Source organism: Muscardinus avellanarius (assembly GCF_963383645.1).
Source record: "Muscardinus avellanarius genome assembly, chromosome: 1".
In the NCBI taxonomy this organism is placed as follows: Eukaryota; Metazoa; Chordata; class Mammalia; order Rodentia; family Gliridae; genus Muscardinus; species Muscardinus avellanarius.
Genome location: NC_137786.1, coordinates 178699041 through 178718031, shown reverse-complemented (window position 1 = coordinate 178718031; position 18991 = coordinate 178699041).

The following is an 18991-nucleotide window of genomic DNA, read 5'->3' as shown; positions in this document are numbered from 1 at the left end:
TTTTTTTTTTTTGGATTACTGAGGATAGAACCCAGGGACATTCTACCTCCAAACTACACCCCCAGCCTGATTTTTTATTCTTTATTTTGAAACAGGGTCTCACTGAATTGCAGAGGGCCTCACTAAGTAGCTGAGGCTGTCCTCAAACCACCATCCTTCTGTCTCAGCCTCCCAAAAACTGGGATTACAAGCATGTACCACCATGCTTGGCTTTTTATTCTTTATTTTATTATTTATTTATTTATTTATTTATTTATTTATTTATTTATTTATTTTTTGGTGGTACTGGGGTTCCTGGAAACCCTTCTACCTCCAGGCTACACTCCCAGACCAATTTGGAAACAGGGTCTCTTATGCCAGCTAGGCTGGCTTCGAACCTGCGCAATCCTCCTGTCTCCGCCTCCTGTGTGGAGATTACAAGTAAGCGCCACCACGCCTGGCTTTTATTCTTTATTTTGAAACAGGGTCTCACTGAGTTTGCAAAGAGCCTCACTAAGTAGCTGAAGCTGTCCAAAAACCCGGATCCTCCTGTCTCAGCCTCCTCAAATACTAGGATTACAGGTGTACATTACCAAACCTGATTTATTTATTTATTTATTTATTTATTTATTTATTTATTTTTTTGGTGGTGGTACTGGGGTTCCCGGAAGCCCTTCTACCTTCGGGCTACACTCCCAGACCTATTTTTACATTTTTTATTTGGAAACAAGGTCTCCTAAGCCAGCGCGCGCGGCTGGCTTCGAACCTGCGCGATCCTCCTGTCTCTGCCTCCCAAGCGCGGGGATTACAAGCGTGCGCCATCACGCCCGGCTTATTTTTATATTTTGAACAGGCTCTCAGCCGGCCATGGTGGGACACACTTGTGATCCCAGTATTTGGGAGGCTGAGACAGGAGGATCGTAGGTTCAAGGCCAGCCTCAGCCACTTAACAAGGCTCTCAACAACTTAATGAGACCCTGTTTCAAAATAAAGAAAAAAGCCGGGCGTGGTGACCCACGTTTGTAATCCCAGCATTTGGGAGGCTGAGAACGGGGGATCGCGGTTCGAGGACTGCAACTCAGTGAGACCCGGTTTCAAAATAAAGAATAAAAAATAGGGCAGGAGGTGTAGCTCGGACGTCGAATGCCCCTGGGTTCCATCCCCAGACCTACAAAAAGAAGAAAAAAAAGAAGAAAAAAAAGAAAAAGAAAAAAATAGGGCTGGGGGTGTAGTTAAGAGGTAGAATGCCCCTGGGTTCCATCCTCAGAACCGTGCCACAACACCCAGCTCCCAATCTCACTTGCAAGTATATCCAGAAAAATAATATTCATCATAGTGTCACCTGCACATAATGGTCATAGCAGCTTTCTTTATAGCTCCAAACAAGTAACAGAATAGTGTATTAACACATGTTATGTCATGGATGAGCCTCAAAAATGTTATGCTTAGCCAGGCGTGATGGCGCACGCTTGCAATTCCAGTATTTGGGAGGCTGAGACAGGAGGAGCACAAGTTCAGAGCCAGCCTCAGCAAGTTGATGAGGCTCTCAGCAACCTAGTGAGAACTTATTTCCAAATAAGAAATAAAGTTGGACTGGAGGTATAGCTTAAAGGCAAAATGCCTCTGGGTTCAATCTCCATCACCCCTCCCAAGAAAGCACCCAGGAAGTTAAGCTGCATGAGAGAGGTAAGACATAAGAGACTCCCCATTGTATGATTCCATTTATATGAAGGGTCTGCAAAAGGCACATTTTTTTTTTTTTTTTTGGTGGTGGTACTGGGGTTCCTGGAAGCCCTTCTACCTCTGGGATACACTCCCACGGGCTACACTCCCAGACCTATTTTTTTACCTTTTTATGTGAAAACAGGGTCTCTCAAGCCAGCAAGGCTGGCTCCGAACCAGTGCGATCCTCCTGTCTCCGCTTCCCAAGCACAGGGATCACAAGCGTGCGCCACCACGCCCGGCTGCAAAGGCACATTTATAGATAGAAATTAGATGAGTGGCTGTCTGGGGCTGGGCATGGGAATAGGGATGAGCTATGTACAAGTATGAGGAGGGATGCAGACTACTGTGGGAAGGGAAATGTTCTAACACTGACGTATAGGGAGGTTACGCCACTCAGCTAAACCACTGCAAACTCGAAATGGGTAACTTTCATGATACTTACAAATAAGAACATAGAGGACACTCTCCTCTAGCAGACAGAGAATTTTGTATGGTTTATATGGGCACAAATCACACAACTCTGATGTATTCTTTTTTTTCTTTTTTGCAGTACTGGGGATGGAACCCAGGGGCATTCTACCAGTGAGCTATACCTCCCAGCCCCATTTATTTTTTATTTTCTATTTTGAAACAGGGTCTCACTGAGTTGCAGAGGGCCTCACTAAGTATCTGAGGCTGGCCAAGAAACGCGATCCTCCTGTCTCGGCCTCCCAAATGCTGAGATTACAAGCCTGCACCATGACACCTGACTTTCTTTTTTGCTTTTATTCTTTGTGTGTGTGTGTGTGTGGGGGGTACTGGGAACTGAATCCATAGGCTTTCTACCTCTGAGCTACACCCTAATCCCCCCTTTTCATGGTACTGGGGTTGAACCCAGGGATATTCTACCTCCAAGCTACACCCCCAGCCCTATTTTATTTATTTATTTATTTATTTATTTATTTATTTATTTGCAGTACTACATATAGAACCCAGGGGCATTCTACCTCCAAGCTACACCCCCAGTTCTATTTTTTATTCTTTATTTTGAAACAGGGTCTCACTAAGTTGCAGAGGGCCTCACTAAGTAGCTGAGGCTGTCCGCAAACTGAGATCGTCCTGTCTCAACCTCCTAAATGCTGTGATTACAAGCATATGCCACCATGCTTGGCTTTTTATTCTTTATTTTGAAGAAAGTTCTCAGTAAATTGTGGAGGGCCTCACTAAGTAGCTGAGGTTGGCTGTTACATCTGCGATCCTCCTATCTCAGCCTCTCAAGTACTGGGATTCAACTGTGTGCCACCATATCCAGCTCCACCCAGCCTCTATTTTTGGTGTAAATGTAGGCTATGCCAGTAAAGATGTTCAGGGGAGTGGCCCACTGACCAAGGATTTCTTTTAGGAGAGAGTGTTTATTCCAGTTGGCACAGTATAGTCTGCTAAATTGAGGGTTAGAGACCAGAGCCAGGGGAAAGAAAAGAAGATGTATCATATGACTAATCAAAAAAAGATTATGAAGTACATTAACCCAAAATACCAAGACAATAACCACAATCATAGTTCCTTCATTAACTCGACTCATTTAAGATTTCTTGCTACATTTTCATAGGTGAGTGTCTCCCTCCATAGAAGTCTTCTGCCTGGAGGCTGGAATTTTTCTGGAAGGTCAAGTCTCAGGGCTCTAACAAGTTGACTCATCCCAGTGTTAGTTTAGGGTGGTGATGTCACATACATGAGTCTACTTCCTGTCAGTAAATTATAGACAGGATCTTTAGGCAAGCGGGAGGGGTATTGTACCCAGTGGTCTGCTCAATCTATTCCTTTCCTTTTCCTTTCTTTTCTTTTCTCTTTTCTTTCTTTCTTCTTTCTTTCTTTCTTTCTTTCTTTCTTTCTTTCTTTCTTTCTTTCTTTCTTTCTTGTACTGAGAATTAACCAAGAGGCATTCTATCTCTGAGCTCCACCCACCCTTGTCCCTATTTTATTATTTATTTTGAAACAGGATCCCACTAAGTTGCAGAGGGCCTTACTTTTTTTTTTTTTTTTTTTTTTTTTTTGCAGGTTTGGGGATGGAACCCAGGGGCATTTGACCTCTGAGCTACACCTTCTGCCCTATTTTTTATTCTTTATTTTGAAACAGGGTCTCATTAAGTTGCAGAGTGTCTCACTAAGTAGCTGAGGCTGTCTGTGAACCACTATCCTCCTGTCTCTGCCTCCCGAATGCTGGGATTACAAGCCTGCGCCACCACGCCCGGCTCAGAGGGCCTTACTAATTAGCTGAGTCTGGCTGCAAACCTGCTATCCTCCTGTTTCAGCTTCCCAAGTACTGGGATTACAAGAGTGAGCCACGAGGCCTGGCTTCTCTCTCCTCTCTTCTCTCTCTCTTCTCTCTTCTCTCTTCTCTCTTCTCTCTTCTCTCTTCTCTCTTCTCTCTTCTCTCTTCTCTCTTCTCTCTTCTCTCTTCTCTCTTCTCTCTTCTCTCTCTCTCTCTCTCTCTCTCTCTCCTTAAATACTGGGGATTAAACCCAGGGGTGTTCTATCTCTAAACTACACTCCCAGCCCCATTTTTTTATTTTTATTTTTTATTTTGGTAGTACTGGGGATGGAACCCAGGAGCATTCTACCTCTAAGCTACATCCCCAGCCCAATTTTTTTTTATTCTTTATTGTGAAACAGGGTCTCACTAAATTGCAAAGAGCCTCACTATGTTGCTGAGGCTGTTGGCAAACTGCGATCCTCCTCTCCTGTCTCAGCCTCCCAAATGCTGGGATTACAAGCTTGTGCCACCACGCCCAGGTCCCAAACCTTTATTTATTTATTTATTTATTATTTATTTATTTATTTATTGTGTGGGTCTGGAGATGGAACCCAGGGCATTCAACCTCCAAGCCAAACCCCCTGCCCTATTTTTTATTCTTTTTTGAAACAAGGTCTCACTAAATTACAGAGGGCCTAAGTAGCTGAGGCTGTCTGCAAACCACGATCCCCTGGTCTCAGCTTCCCAAATTCTGGGATTACAAGCATACACCACCACACCCAGCTCCCCAACCCTTTTGTATTCTTTAAACGGGTCTCACTAAGTTGTGGATGGCCTCACTAAGTAGCTGAGACTGCCTGAGAACCTGTGATCCTCCTGTCTCAATCTCTTAAGTACTGGGATTACAAGCATGCTCTACCTTGCCCAGCTACCAGTTTATTTATTTGTGTATTTAGTAGTATTGGGAATTGAGCCTGGGACATTCTACCTATGAGCAACACCCCAAGCCCTATTTTTAATTTTTAAACAGTCTTACTAGGTCAATGAGTCTCACTACTTGCTGAGACTAGCCTTGAACCTGTGATCCTCCTGTTTCAGCCTCCCAAGTAGTGGGATTACAAGCATGTACAACTATGCCTGACCACCAATTAATTAATTAATTAATTTATTTATTTTTTGCAGGTCTGGGGATGGAACCCAGGGGCATTTGACCTCCCAGCCACACACCCTGCCCTATTTTTATTCTTTATTTTGAAACAGGGTCTCACTAAGTTGCAGAGGGCCTCACTAAGTAGCTGAGGCTGTCCGTGAACCACAATCCTCTTGTCTCAACCCATTTATTTATTTATTTATTTATTTATTTATTTATTTATTTATTTATTTATTTGGTGGTACTGGGGTTTCTGGAAACTCTTCTACCTCTGGGCTATACTCCCAGACCTATTTTTTATACTTTTTTATTTGGAAACAGGGTCTCTTAAGCCAGCGCGATGGCTTTGAACCTGCATGATCCTCCTGTCTCCGCCTCCCAAGTGCGGGGATTACAAGAGTGAGCCACCACACCCAGCCCAATTTATTTTTGATAACTTCATTTGTCTTCTCAATTTGCATGAGCTCTGAGTAATATTTACGGTGAATGTATTTACAGACATTGAGGGCCTTACCGTCTATTTTATACGATGTGCACCACAAACTGCGTGTGGTGGAGCACACCTGTAATCCCAATATTTGGGAAACTAAAACAGGAGATTTGCAGGTTAGAGGACAGCCTCAGCAATGTAGAGACTCAGCAACCTAGTGAGAGATCCTGTTTCTAAACAAATTTTACAGAAGGGCTGTCGATAGAGCTTAGAGGTAGAATGCCCATGGGTTCAATCCCCAGTAAACACACACACACACACACACACACACACACACACACACACACACGCATCACAATTGTTGCCAATGATAAAAGATTAAATTAAAAAGTAAAAAGCCAGGCATGGTGGCGCACGCTTGTAATCTCAGCATTTGGGAGGCTGAGACAGGAGGATCGTGGTTTTCCAACAGCCTCAGCAACTTAGTGAGGCCCTTTGCAACTCACTGAGACCGTGTTTCCAAATAAAGAATAAAAAATAGCCCTGGGTGGGTGTATCTCAGAGGTAGAATGCCCCTGGGTTCCATCCCCAGTACCTAAATAAATAAATAAATAATCTTGGAAATAAAATTGACCTTGCATGTGAATACAAGTAAGCTTTTATCCACACAATCACTGTCATAACCCATCATTCTGAACAAAAAAATTATCTAAAGGGGAGGAGCTTTCTCTCTCTCTTTCTTCTTTCTTTCTCTTTCTTTCTTTCTTTCTTTCTTTCTTTCTTTCTTTCTTTCTTTCTTTCTTTCTTTCTTTCTTTCTGGTATAGGGGAATTGAATCCAGAAGCATTCTACCTCCAAGCTATACCCCGTACCCTATCCAAGCTCTTGCTAGGGTTCTGAGAGTCTCAGTACTTGCTGAGTCTATCCTTGAACCTGAGATCCTCCTGTCGCAGCCTCCTAAGTACTGGATGACAGGAGTGCACCACCATGCCTGGCTATCGCTTCTTGCTATGACATCTGTCTACCTTGTGGACACGATAGAGAAGTTCTTGTAATACTGATAGAGTAATTTTAAAAATTTAGAGCCTGCCAATTAAATCTGATTATTTTTAGCACCCCTTCTTCATCACATCCTTCTTTACTTACAAGTGCCATGCTATGGGGAGCACAGTTTTGGTGTTATATATAAACATTTTTTTTGGTACTGGGGATGGAACCCAGGGGCATTCTACCTCCGAGCTACACTCCCAGTCCTACTTTTTATTCTTTATTTGGAAACAGGGTCTCACTGAGTTGCAAAGGACCTCACTAAGTAGCTGAGGCTGTCCTTGAACCGAATCCTCTTGTCTCAGCCTCCCAAATGCTGGGATTATAAACATGCTCCACCATGCCCAGTTTAGGTGTAATTTAACATCTACCTGTAAAGTGCAAGATGATTTTAGGATAAAAGAGGCCTGGATCATTTTGTTTGTTTGTTTTGTTGTATTAGGGATTGAATTCAGGGCATTCTACCTCCAAGCTACACCCCCAGCCCTATTTTGTATTATTTATTTATTTATTTATTTATTTTGTGGTGCTGGGGATGGAACCCAGGGGCATTCTACCTCTGAGCTACACTCCCAGCCCAATTTTTTATTCTTTATTTTCAAACAAGGTCTCACTAAGTTGCAGAGGGCCTCACTCAGTTGAGGCTACTTAGTGAGAAACTCTGCAACTCGGATTCTCCTGTTTCAGCCTCCCAAATACTGGGATTACAACCGTGCACCACCATGCCCAGCCTATTTTTTTATTTTGAAACACGGTCTCACTACGTTGTGGAGGGCCTCACTAAGTTGCTGACACTGGCTCTGAACCTTCAATCCTCCTGTCTCAGCCTCCCAAGTGCTGGGATTACAAGTATGCACCACCATGCCTGGCTAATTTTTTGTTTTGAAACAGAGTTTTGCTAGGTTGCTGGGAGTCTCACTACGTTGCTGAGGCTGTACTGGGATTATAGATGGGCACCACCACACCTGAATCATTTATTTTTGAGATGGGATTTCATTATGTTGCTTAGGTTAGTCTTGAATTTTTAGGCTCAAGTGATACTTCTGCCTCAGCCTCCCAAGTAGCTCGGACTACAAATGTGCAAATCTATTTTTATTTATTTATTTTTATTTGGCATTGCTGGGGATTGAACTCAGGGGCATTCTACCTCCAAGATATAATCCCAGCTGTATTTATTTATGTATTTATTTATTTATTGGCGGTAAACTGAGGTTGGAACCCAGGGGCATTCTACCTCTGAGCTACACCCTCCACCCTATTTTTTATTTTTTTATTTTGAAACAGGGTTTCACTGAGTTGCAAAGGCTGTTCCTAAGTAGTTGAGGCTGTCCCCAAATCCGAATCCTCCTGTCTGAGCCTCCAGAATGCTGTGATTGCAAGTGTCAGCCACCAAGCGTGGCTCTTGCTTCCTTTCTTACAGTACTAAGGAGTTAGCTCAGGGGCATTCTTGCTCCAAGCTACACCCCCAGCCCTATTTTTTATTCTTTATTTGAAATGGGTCTAAGTTCTGGAGGACCTCACTGAAGCTAGCTGTGAATCTGTGATCCTTTTTTTTTTTTTTTTTTTTTTTTGGTGGCACTCGGGGTGGAACCCAGAGGCTTTCTACCTCCAGGCTATACTCCCAGACCTATTTTATATTTGTGGAAACAGGGTCTCACTAAGTTGCTGAAAGCCTCACTAAGTAGCTGAGCTGACCTCAAACCGGTACGATCCTCCAGTCTCAGCCTCCCAAGTGAGGGAATTACAAAGGTTCACCACCACGCCCGGCAAACCTATGACCCTACTGTCTGACCCTCCCAAGTACTAGGATTACAAACATGTATAACCACATCCAGCTTGTGCACAACCATTTAAACTATTCTAAATTTAAGGCTTAAGCTGGGAGTTGTGGCGCATGCTTATAATCCCAGCACTTGGGAAGCTGAGACAGGAAGATTGCACAGGTTCAAAGCCAGCCTCAGCTACTTAGTGAGGCTCTCAGCAACTTAATGAGACCCTGTTTCCAAATAATATAGAAAATAGGTCTGGGAGTATAGCCCAGAGGTAGAAAGCCTCTGGGTTCCATCCCTAGTGCTATAAAACAAAAAACAAAAACAAAAACAAATAAATTTAGGGCTTAGCCAGGCATGGTGGAACATGCTTGTAATACCAGCATTTGGGAGGCTGAGACCGGAGGATTGCAGTTCAGGGACAGCCTCAGCTACTTAGTGAGGCTCTTTGCAATTCAGTGAGACCTTGTTTTATTTATTTATTTTATTTTATTTTATTTTATTTTATTTTTGTGGTACCGGGGTTCCTGGAAGCCCTTCTACCTTCGGGCTACACTCCCAGACATATTTTTACATTTTTACTTGGAAACAGGGTCTCCTAAGCCAGCACGCGTGGCTGGCTTTGAACCTGTGCAATCCTCCTGTCTCTGCTTCCCAAGCGCGGGATTACAAGTGTGTGCTGCCACGCCCGGCTATGAGACCTTGTTTTAAAAGTAAAGAATAAAAAATAGGACTGGGGGTGTAGCTAAGAAGTAGAATGCCCTAGGTTCCATCCCCAGTATTGAAAAAAGTAAAGAAAAAAGAAAAAAAGAAAAAGAAAAAGAAAAAAATGTTAACTTCTCTAGACAGGAAGACTTCTATTTTTCTGGTCTCTGACAGGACTCAGAAGAAGACCCTGGGACCGTTCATCTGAATGGCTGATAGAGACATATTCTGGGGCCAGCTTATTTTCACATCTACCCTGGGGTGGCAGACCAGCTTGTTCTCATATTCCATCCCCATGAGCAGAACTCCCCCCGCTCCCCTTTGTGGTACTAGGGATTGAATTCAGGAGCACTCTACCTCCAAGCTTCACTCCAGCTTTTCTTTTTCTTTTTTTTTTTTTGGCATTCTATCTCTGAGCTACACCTCCATATTCTTTATTTTGAAACAGGGTCTCACTAAGTTGCAGAGGGCCTCACTAAGTAGCTGAGGTTGGCTGCAAACCTGTCATCCTTCTGTCTAAGCTTCCCAAGTACTGGGATTACAAGTGTGCACCACCGAGCCTGCCTCAAGATTCTAATACAAAGCTTGAGGTCCAGGGGACCAGAGTGTCTAGTCTTCTCTGTGCATGAGGCACTTTCCTTTTTTTTTGGGGGGGGGTGGTTATTGAGGGTGGAACCCAGAGGCTTTCTACCTCTGGGCTATACTCTCAGACCTATTTTATACTTTATTTGGAAACAGGGTCTCACTAAGTTGCTGAGAGCCTCACTAAGTAACTGAGGCTGGCTTCAAAACTGTGCGATCCTCCTGTCTCTGCCTCCCAAGCGCGGGGATTACAAGCGTGCACCACCACACCCGGCTGATATATAATTTTTAAAACAGAGTTTCTAAGTTGTGGAGGGCCTTGCTAAATTGCTGAGGCTGACCGCAAACCTGTGATCTTCCTGTCTCAGGCTTCCAAGTACTGGGATTACAGGTGTGTCACTATACCCAGTTAACATAGTTTCTGTACTTTTTTTTTTCCCCTGCAATACTAGAGGTTGAATCCTGGGCCTTGCACATACGAGGCAAGCATTCTACCACTGAGCTACATCCCCAGAACCCCCCCCCCCTCTACTGTTTTATGTTAAATCATGACCCAAGAGGAGTTTAATATGAGTCAGCACAAAAGTTAAAAAAAAAAAAAAAGTGAAAAATAACATGCCTTTGGGAAGTGAAAGTTCACCTTCAGTCTGGATAAGGACCTCAACTCTGTTCTTGGGGGAAAACACACAGGAAACAGAACATGAACTTTACTTCTTCGTGTTAAGAATAGACTTTCAACTATGAGTGACCAATATTATTTAAAGCTTCCTAAAATAGAAGTCATCTGAAGCAGCCTTCTAGAAGGGCAGACTAAGGATGTCTGAAAATCCATTCCCCATAAAACCCACAAGAACACTGGCAGTAATGGTCAGAATCAACTTTTCCAGAACTCCTGCGATTAGCTGAAGCTTTAAAAAAAAATCTAAGAAATGGTTATTCAAGAAAGATGACGGCAGCGAGCCTGGCAGTATTTTTACTCGCTGTTTTCTTTCGCTCCCCACCCCCAGCCCCACGGTAGCCTTCACAGTCAGGTTTCACAGCTATAATCAGCCAGGAAAATCAGCAGCCTAGCAGCCACTAGAGGGGGCAGAATGGGTTTGGAGTGTCCCCAAAAACCTGTCCCTAGAGAATTGGCACTATTTGCCCTATTCAGCCCCTCCCTGTAGAAGCCTCCTTCTGGGCACCGTGATTGCACTCCACTTCTCAGGAGGAATCGCTTGACTCTGGAGTTGGAGGACAGCCTGGGCCACATACTGAGACCCCGTCCCCCAAAACAGGCCTCATTCACAGGGCTAGTCCTTGTTGGACCTGACTTGGAGATCACTCAGTAAAAGCCAGCTCTACTGTGTTTGTCTACAGCAGCAGCAGCAGCAGCAGCAGCAGCAACACAATGGCAGCCCAGCAGCTGGAGGCAGGAATGCCACTTGAGGTAAACAAGAGGCAGAACAAAACACTTAAAAGAACTATTAGAGAATGAGACGTCTGCACAGGCCTTTGAAAAGCTCTGACAAGCCAGGCACGGTGGCGCACGCTTGTAATCCCAGCATTTGGGAGGCTGAGACAGGAGGATCGCAGTTCGTAGACAGTCTCAGCTACTTAATGAAGTCCTTTGCAACTCAGTGAGACCCTGTTTCAAAATAGAGAATAAAAACAACAACAACAAAAATAGGGCTGGGGGTGTAGCTCAGAGGTAGAATGCCCCTGGGTTCCATTCCTTGTACCTCAAAAAAAAAAAAAAAAAAGCTCTGATGTATTCCTGGGAATGTAGAAATCCACACATTTGCTAAACTGTGGGCACGTCCAGAAAAAACATGAGATGAGAAGGCCTCAGTCCTTCAACTCTGGTGATTTTGAGACCCTGTGCAATCAAGAATTGAAGGTGAGTGCCGGGTGTGTGGCATACCCTTGTAATCTCTTGGGAGGCCAACTCAGGAGGATTACAGTTCTCAGACAGCCTTAGCTACTAAATCAGGTCCTTTATGACTCATGAGACCGTGTTTCAAAATAAAGAATAAAAAACAGGGGGCTGGGGATGTAGTTAGGAGGTAGAATAGAATGCCCCTGGGTTTCAGCCCCACTACAAAAAAAAAAAAAAAGAACTAAAGGTGAAGCTGGGGATGGTGGTGCAGGCTTGTAATCCCAGTATTTGGGAGGCTGAGACAGGAGGATCGCAGGTTTGTGGCCAGCCTCAGCTACTCAGTGAGGTCCTCCACGACTAAGTGAAACCCTGCTTCAAAATAAAAATAAAGAATAAAAAATAGAATGACCCTAGGTTCATTCCCCAGTACTGAAAAAAAAAAAAAAAAAAAAAAAGATTTGCAGGTGAGCAGGGCCGGGTGGCACAGACCTGTAATCCCAGTATTTGGAGCCTGAGACAGGAGGAGGATCCCATGTTTACAGACAGCCCAGGCAACTTAGAAAGACTCTGCTTCAAAATTAAAAAAATAATAAAATAAAGCCAGGTATGATGGTACACCCTTGTAATCCCAGTACTTGGGAGGCTGAGATAGGAGTATCACAGGTTTTAGGACATCCTCAGTGATTTAGTGAGGCTCTCAGCAACCTAGTGAGGAGATAGAAAGGAAATAGGCAGATAGGAAAGAGGCCTTGGTAGAAAAAAGTCAATTTCCTGAGAGGCAAAGGGCCAAGGTTCAGAGATAAGAAGGACCAAAGCTTCACAAAGTCATCGGTTTACTAATCAAAAAACCCAGGAGCCATCACCGGAGCAAGTGTGACACTTCTGAAAGGAGACTCTTCAAGGGACTTGCAAATACCCTATGCAAATTCTGAGAGCTGCTTCCCAGAATTCCCGGGATCCCAAACTCACCACAACCAAAAGAGGACACGCGCAGACATCGGCAAAACCTCAGGCCGGCCACCAAATTGGGTTTTTCCCTCTCAGGGACTCCCTCCTCTTTTGGGAAGCTTTTTTCTCTCTCGCAGGTCGTGTTAGCTTTGAGAGAAGGTGGAGTGCAATGAAGGCATGTGGCCCGGGATACTGTCGGGTAGTGACCTGAAGGCCTCTGCTGGATATCAAGGCCGACCAGGGCCCCTAGGAGTGACCTGCACCTCTTTTCTGGCAGATCGCGTGGACCCTGGGAGAAAGTAGTTTGTAACTGATGGCACTTGGCTCGGGCTACATTCGGGTAGTGACGCGTGGACTCTGGAGGAAAGCAGCCTGTAATTGAAGGCATTTGGCTTGGGCTACTCCCAAGTATTGTCCTGAAGACAGCTACTGGACCCCAGAGTTCCGACAGCCCCTTTGGGGTGTTCAGCCATCTTTCTTTCTTCGCTCACCGTAGACAAGAACCCGGTAAGGAAATGCCGAGTTTCTTCTCAAGAAACCCCCCCCACCCCCGCTTCTGCTGGGCGTAGTGGCGCACGCTTGTAATCCCTGCGCTTGGGAGGCTGAAATAGGAGAATCACACAGGTTCGAAGCCAGCTTCAGCTACTTACTGAGGCTCTTGGCAACTTAGTGAGACCCTGTTTCCAAATAAAATAGGAAAAAGGTCTGGGAGTGTAGCCCAGAGGTAGAAAGCCCCTGGGTTCCACCCCCAGTACCATCAAAAAAAAAAAAAAAAAAGAAACCACCCAGGGTCTCACTAGTGAGACCCTGTTTCCAAATAAAATTTTTATTGTGTGTGTGGTACTGGAGGTGGAACCCAGGAACCTTTTTTCTACCTCTGGACTACACCCCTAGACCTGTTTTATTTATTTGTTTGTTTATTTGTTGCAGTACTGGGGATGGAATCCAGGGGACATTCTACCTCTGAGCTACACCCCTAGCCCTATTTTATATTCTTTATTTTGAAACAAAGTCTCATAGCGTTGCAAAGGGCCTCACTAAAGTAACTGAGGCTGTCTGAGAACCCTGATTCTTCTGTCTCAGCCTCCCGAATGCTGGGATTACAAGTGTGTGCCACCACGCCCGTTCCTATTTTATTTTTATTTTATTTTATCTTGCTAGGTTGATGAGAGTCTCACTACTTGCTGAAACTGTCCTCAAACATGTGATCCTCCTGTCTCAGCCTCCCAGGTACTGGGATTACAGGCATGTGCCACCACACCTGGTTCCTATCATTTGTGTTTGTATATGTGCTTCTAGGGATTGAATTAATTAATTATTGTGTGTGTGTGTGTGTGTGTGTGTGTGTGTGTGTGGTACTGGGGATGGAACCCAGGGGCTTTCTACCTCTGGGCTACACTCCCAGACCTATTTTTATATTTTATTTTGAAACAGGGTCTCACTAAGTTGCTGAGAGCCTCACTAAGTAGCTGAGGCTGGCTTTGAACCTGTGAAATCCTCCTGTCTCAGCCTCCCAAGTACTGGGATTACAAGCAAGAGCCACCATGCCTGGCCTAAGAATTGAATTTACAGGTATTCTACCTCCAAGCTACACCCCCAGCCCTATTTTATTCTTATTTTGAAACTGGGTTTCCTTAGGTTGATGAGAGTCTCACTACTTGCTGAGGTTGTCCTCAAACCTGAGATTCTCCCGTCTTAGTCTCCCAAGTATTAGGATTACAGGCGTGTGCCACCATGCCTGGCTCTGTTTATTATTAAGAATAAAAAGAATGAAGAGAACTTCAGTGACCCAAGGCAGTACTATCAAGTGCACTAAAATACACATAACTGGAATACCAGAAGGAGTGGAGAGTGAGAATAAAGAGAATAAATAGTAATGGCTAAGACCTCTCAAAGTTTATAAAAATAATTAGTCTTAGCCAGGTGTGGTGGCACACGCTTGTAATCTCAGCATTCAGGAGGCTGAGATCGGAGGATCACGCGGACAGCCTCAGCTCCTTAGTGAGGCCCTTTGCAACTCAGTGAGACCCTGTTTTAATGTTAGAAAGACTAAAAACATAGGGTTGGGCTGTATCTTGCAGGTAAAATGCCCTTGGCTTCCATCACTAGTACTGCAAAAAATAAATAAATAAATAAAAATTAGTCTTCATATCCAAGAAGATCAATAAAGTCCAGGTAAGATAACAAAGAAGCTGGGCGTGGTGGTGCACGCTTGTAATCCCAGCATTTGGGAGGCTGAGACAGGAGGATCAAGGTTTGTGGACAGCCTCAGCTACTTAGTGAGGCCCTCTGCAACCTACTGAGACCCGATTTCAAAGTAAAGAATAAAAATTAGGGCAGGGGCATAGCTCCAAGTTCGGATGCCCCTAGATTCCATCCCCAGACCCACACACACACACAAAAAGATAACAAAGAAATATACATCTAAACACTTCAGAGTCAAACTAGTGAAAGGCAAACAGCAGCTCTGTACAGTGAATCCCAGCTACTTGGGAGGCTGAAGAAGGAAGATCATAAATTCAAGGCCTTCTTGTGCTCCATAGTGAGACCCTGTCTCAAAATAAAAGCTTTAAAAGGGGCTGTAGGGAGCTGGGCGTGGTGGAGCATGTTTGTATTCCCAGAATTCGGGAGGCTGAGACCAGAGGACTGCCTCAGCTACTTAGTGAGGTCCTCAGCAACTTAGTGAGACCTTGTTTCAAAATAAAGAATAAAAAAATAGAGCAGGGGGTGTAGCTCAGAGGTTGAATGCCTCTGGGTTCCATCCCCAGACCCGCAAAAAAAAAAAAAGGGGGGGGGCTGTAGCTGGGGATGGTTGTGCATGCCTGTAATCTCAGTACTTGGGAGGCAAAGCCTCCCCCCCCCACACACACACAATTAGGCTGGGGGTATTGCTTGGGAGTAGAATGCCCCTAGGTTCAATTCCCAATACCAATTTTAAAAAAAGGGCAAAAGTGTCAAATAGACAATAAACATCTCTGCCAAGAAGATACACAAATGGCAAACAGGGGTAGGAAAAGACGCTTGGCATCACTAATCTTTAGGGATATGCAAACCAAAGCCACGATGAGATGTTATCTTACACTCTTATGACGCCTCCCACAAGAATAAGCCACAGAAACAAAACACAGACGCTGGTGAGGCAGTGGAGAGAGCCCTGTGCACTGTTGGTAGGAACGTGAAATGGCCCAGCCACTGGGGAAAACAATAAGGCAGTTCCTCAAAAATTAAATATACAGGCCTAGGGACGTAGCTCCGCGTTAGAGCTCGTGCCTCGTATGTGTAAGGCCCTGGTTTCCATCCCCAGCATTGCAAAATAAACAGATAAGTAAGTATAGTGTTACTGTATGATTCAGCAATTCCACTTTTGAGTATTACAAAAGAATTGAAAGCAGTCTCGAAGAATTACTCCCATACTCAGGTTCATAGTCAAGACACAACAGTCTAGACACGGAAGCAACGTGAATAGACATCTCCCCAGAGGAGACACACAAATGGCAAACAGGACAGGAGAGGCTGCGCGTCACTAGTTACTAGGCAATGCTAATCAAAGCCACAGTGAGATGACACCCACACTCATGATGGCGACTCTAAAAACAAAACCAGAAAGTAAATGTCGGCAAGAATCCTCTTCACAGGTGAATGGTACATAGAGTGTGGTGTAGACATACAATACGGCATTAGTCAGCTTTAAAAAGAAATGAAACTTTAGTGGGGCGTGGTGGTGCATGCTTGTAATCCCAGCATTTGGGAGGCTGAGACTGGAGGATCGCGGTTCGTGAACAGCCTCAGCCACTTTGTGAGGCCCTCTGCAACTTAGTGAGACCCTGTTTCAAAATAAAGAATAAAATTGTCTTTTTTTTTTTGTACTGTGGATTGAACCCGGAGGCATTCTACTTCTGAGCTACTCCTCCAGCTCTATTTTATTTTATTTTACTTTTTGCAGTACTGGGGATCGAACCAGGGTAATTCTACCCCCCAGCTATATCCCTAATCCCTTTTTTTTTTTTTTTTTTTGAGGTACTGGAGATGGAACCCAGGGACATTCTACCTCTGAGCTATACTCCCAGCCCTATTTTTTATTCTTTATTTTGAAACAGAGTCTCACTGAGTTGCAAGGGGATTCACTAAATAGCTGAGGCTGTCCTTGAACCGCGATCCTCCTATCTCAGCCCCCCAAATGCTGGGATTACAAGCGTGAGCCACCAAGCCTGGCTCCTAGCCCCATTAATTCTTATTCTTTTTTTTTTTTTTTTGGTGGTACTGGGGGTATAACCCAGAGGCTTTGTACCTCTGGGCTATACTCCCAGACCTTTTTTATATTTTATTTGGAAACAGGGTCTCACTAAGTTGCTGAGAGCCTCACTAAGTAGCTGAGGCTGGCTTCAAACCTGTGTGATCCTCCTGTCTCCGCCTCCCAAGATCGGAGATTACAAGTGTGAGCTACCATGCCCAGCCTTTATTTTGTTTTGAAATAGGGTCTTAGCTAGGCGTGGTGATGCTTGTCTGTAAGCCCAGTACTTGGGGGGCTGAGACAGGAGAATCACAGGTTAGAGGACAGCTTCAGCAAGTACTGAGACTCTTATCAACCTAGCAAGACCCTATTTCAAAGTAAAAACAAGCCGGGCATCGTGGAGCACTTGTAATCCCAGCATTTGAGAGGCTGAGACAGGAGGATCACGGTTTGAGGACAGCCTCAGCTATGACTCAGTGAGGCCCTTTGCAACTCAGTGAGACCCTGTTTCATAATAAAGGATAAAAAATAGGAGTGAAGCTGGGCGTGGTGGCACATGCTTGTAATCCTCGCGCTTGGGAGGCTGAGACAGGAGGATCCCACAGTTTCGAAGCCAGCCTCAATTACTTAGTGAGACTCTCAGCAACTTAGTGAGACCCTGTTTCCAAATAAAATATAAAAAAGGTCTGGGAGTATAGCCCGGAGGTATGAAGCCTCTGGGTTCCACTCCCAGTACAATAATAATAATAATAATAATAATAATAATAATAATAATAGGAGTGGAGGTGTATCTTGGAGGTAGAATGCCCCTGGGTTTCATCCCTGATACTGCAAAAAATATTAAAAAATAAAATAAAATAGGACTGGGGATGTAGCTCAGAGGTAGAATGACCCTGGGCTCGATTCCCAGTACTACAAAGAGAAAAGAAAGAAAGAAAGAAAGAAAGAAAGAAAGAAAGAAAGAAAGAAAGAAAGAAAGAAAGAAAGAAAGAAGAAAGAGAGAAAGAAAGGAAGGAAGGAAGAAAGAAAGAGAAAGACCAGTTCCGTGGCTGGCCGTGAACCACTATCCTCTTGTCTCAGCCTTCCAAATGCTGAGATTACAAGCATGCGCCACCACGCCTGGCAGTATTTTTTATTTTTGAAACAGGGTCTCACTGAGTTGTGAAGAGCCTCACTAAGTAGCTTAGGCTGTCCATGAACCGCAGTCCTTGGGTCTCTGCCTCCGGAATGCTGGGATTACAAACCTGCACCACCATGCCCCGCTCCAGCCCTGTTTTTTATTCATTTTGAAACAGAGTCTCACTGAGTTGCAAATGGTCTCACTAAGTACCTGAGGCTAGCTGCAAACCGTGATCCTCCTGTCTCAGTCTCCCAAATGCTGGGATTACAAGCATGCGCCACCACGACCAGTTTTAATTTTTATTTTGAAACTGAGTCTCATTAAGCTGCTGAGTCTGGCCTCCAACCTGCAGTCCTTCCATCGTAGTCTCCCAAGTACTAGGATTATAGGCAAGTGGCGCCATGCTGGGCAATACTTTTAAAGTTTGAAAAAGGGTCTCAGCCAGGCATGGTGGTGCATCCTTGTAATCCCAGTACTTGGCAGGTTGAGACAGAGGGACCACAGGTTTGCAGCCAGCCTCAGTTACTTAATGAGGCCCTCCACAATTCAGTGAGATCCTGTTTCAAAATAAAAAAATAAGGCTGGGCTGGGCGTGGTGGCGCACGCTTGTAATCCCCACTTGGGAGGCGGAGACAGGAGGAGCGCGCAGGTTCGAAGCCAGCCGCGCTGGCGTAAGAGACCCTGTTTCAAAAATATAAAATAGGTCTGGGAGTGTAGCCTGGAGGTAGAAGGGCTTCCAGGAACCCCAGTACCACCAAAAAAAAAAAAAAAAAAAAAAAAAAAAAAGGGCTGGGTGTGTAGCTCGGAAGTAGAATGCTGCTGGGTTTAGGATCAATCCCTAGTACCACAAGAAAGAAAAAAAAAAGAAAGAAAGAAGGAAGGAAGGAAGGAAGGAAGGAAGGAAGGAAGGAGAGAGAGAGGGAAGAAGAAAGGAAGGAAGAAAGGAAGGAGGGAGAAAGTGTCTCAGTTACTAAGGATCAAATTTGTGATCCTTTTATCACAGCTTCCCAAATACTGGGATTACAGGTGTCGTCCACCAAACCCTGTTGTTTGAGGTCTTTGTGCACTGTTTTTTTTTTTTGTTTTTTTTTTTTGGTGGTACTGGGGGTGGAAACCAGAGGCTTTCTACCTCCAGGCTATACTCTCAGACCTTTTTTATATTTTATTTGGGAACAGGGTCTCACTAAGTTGCTGAGAGCCTCACTAAGTAGCTGA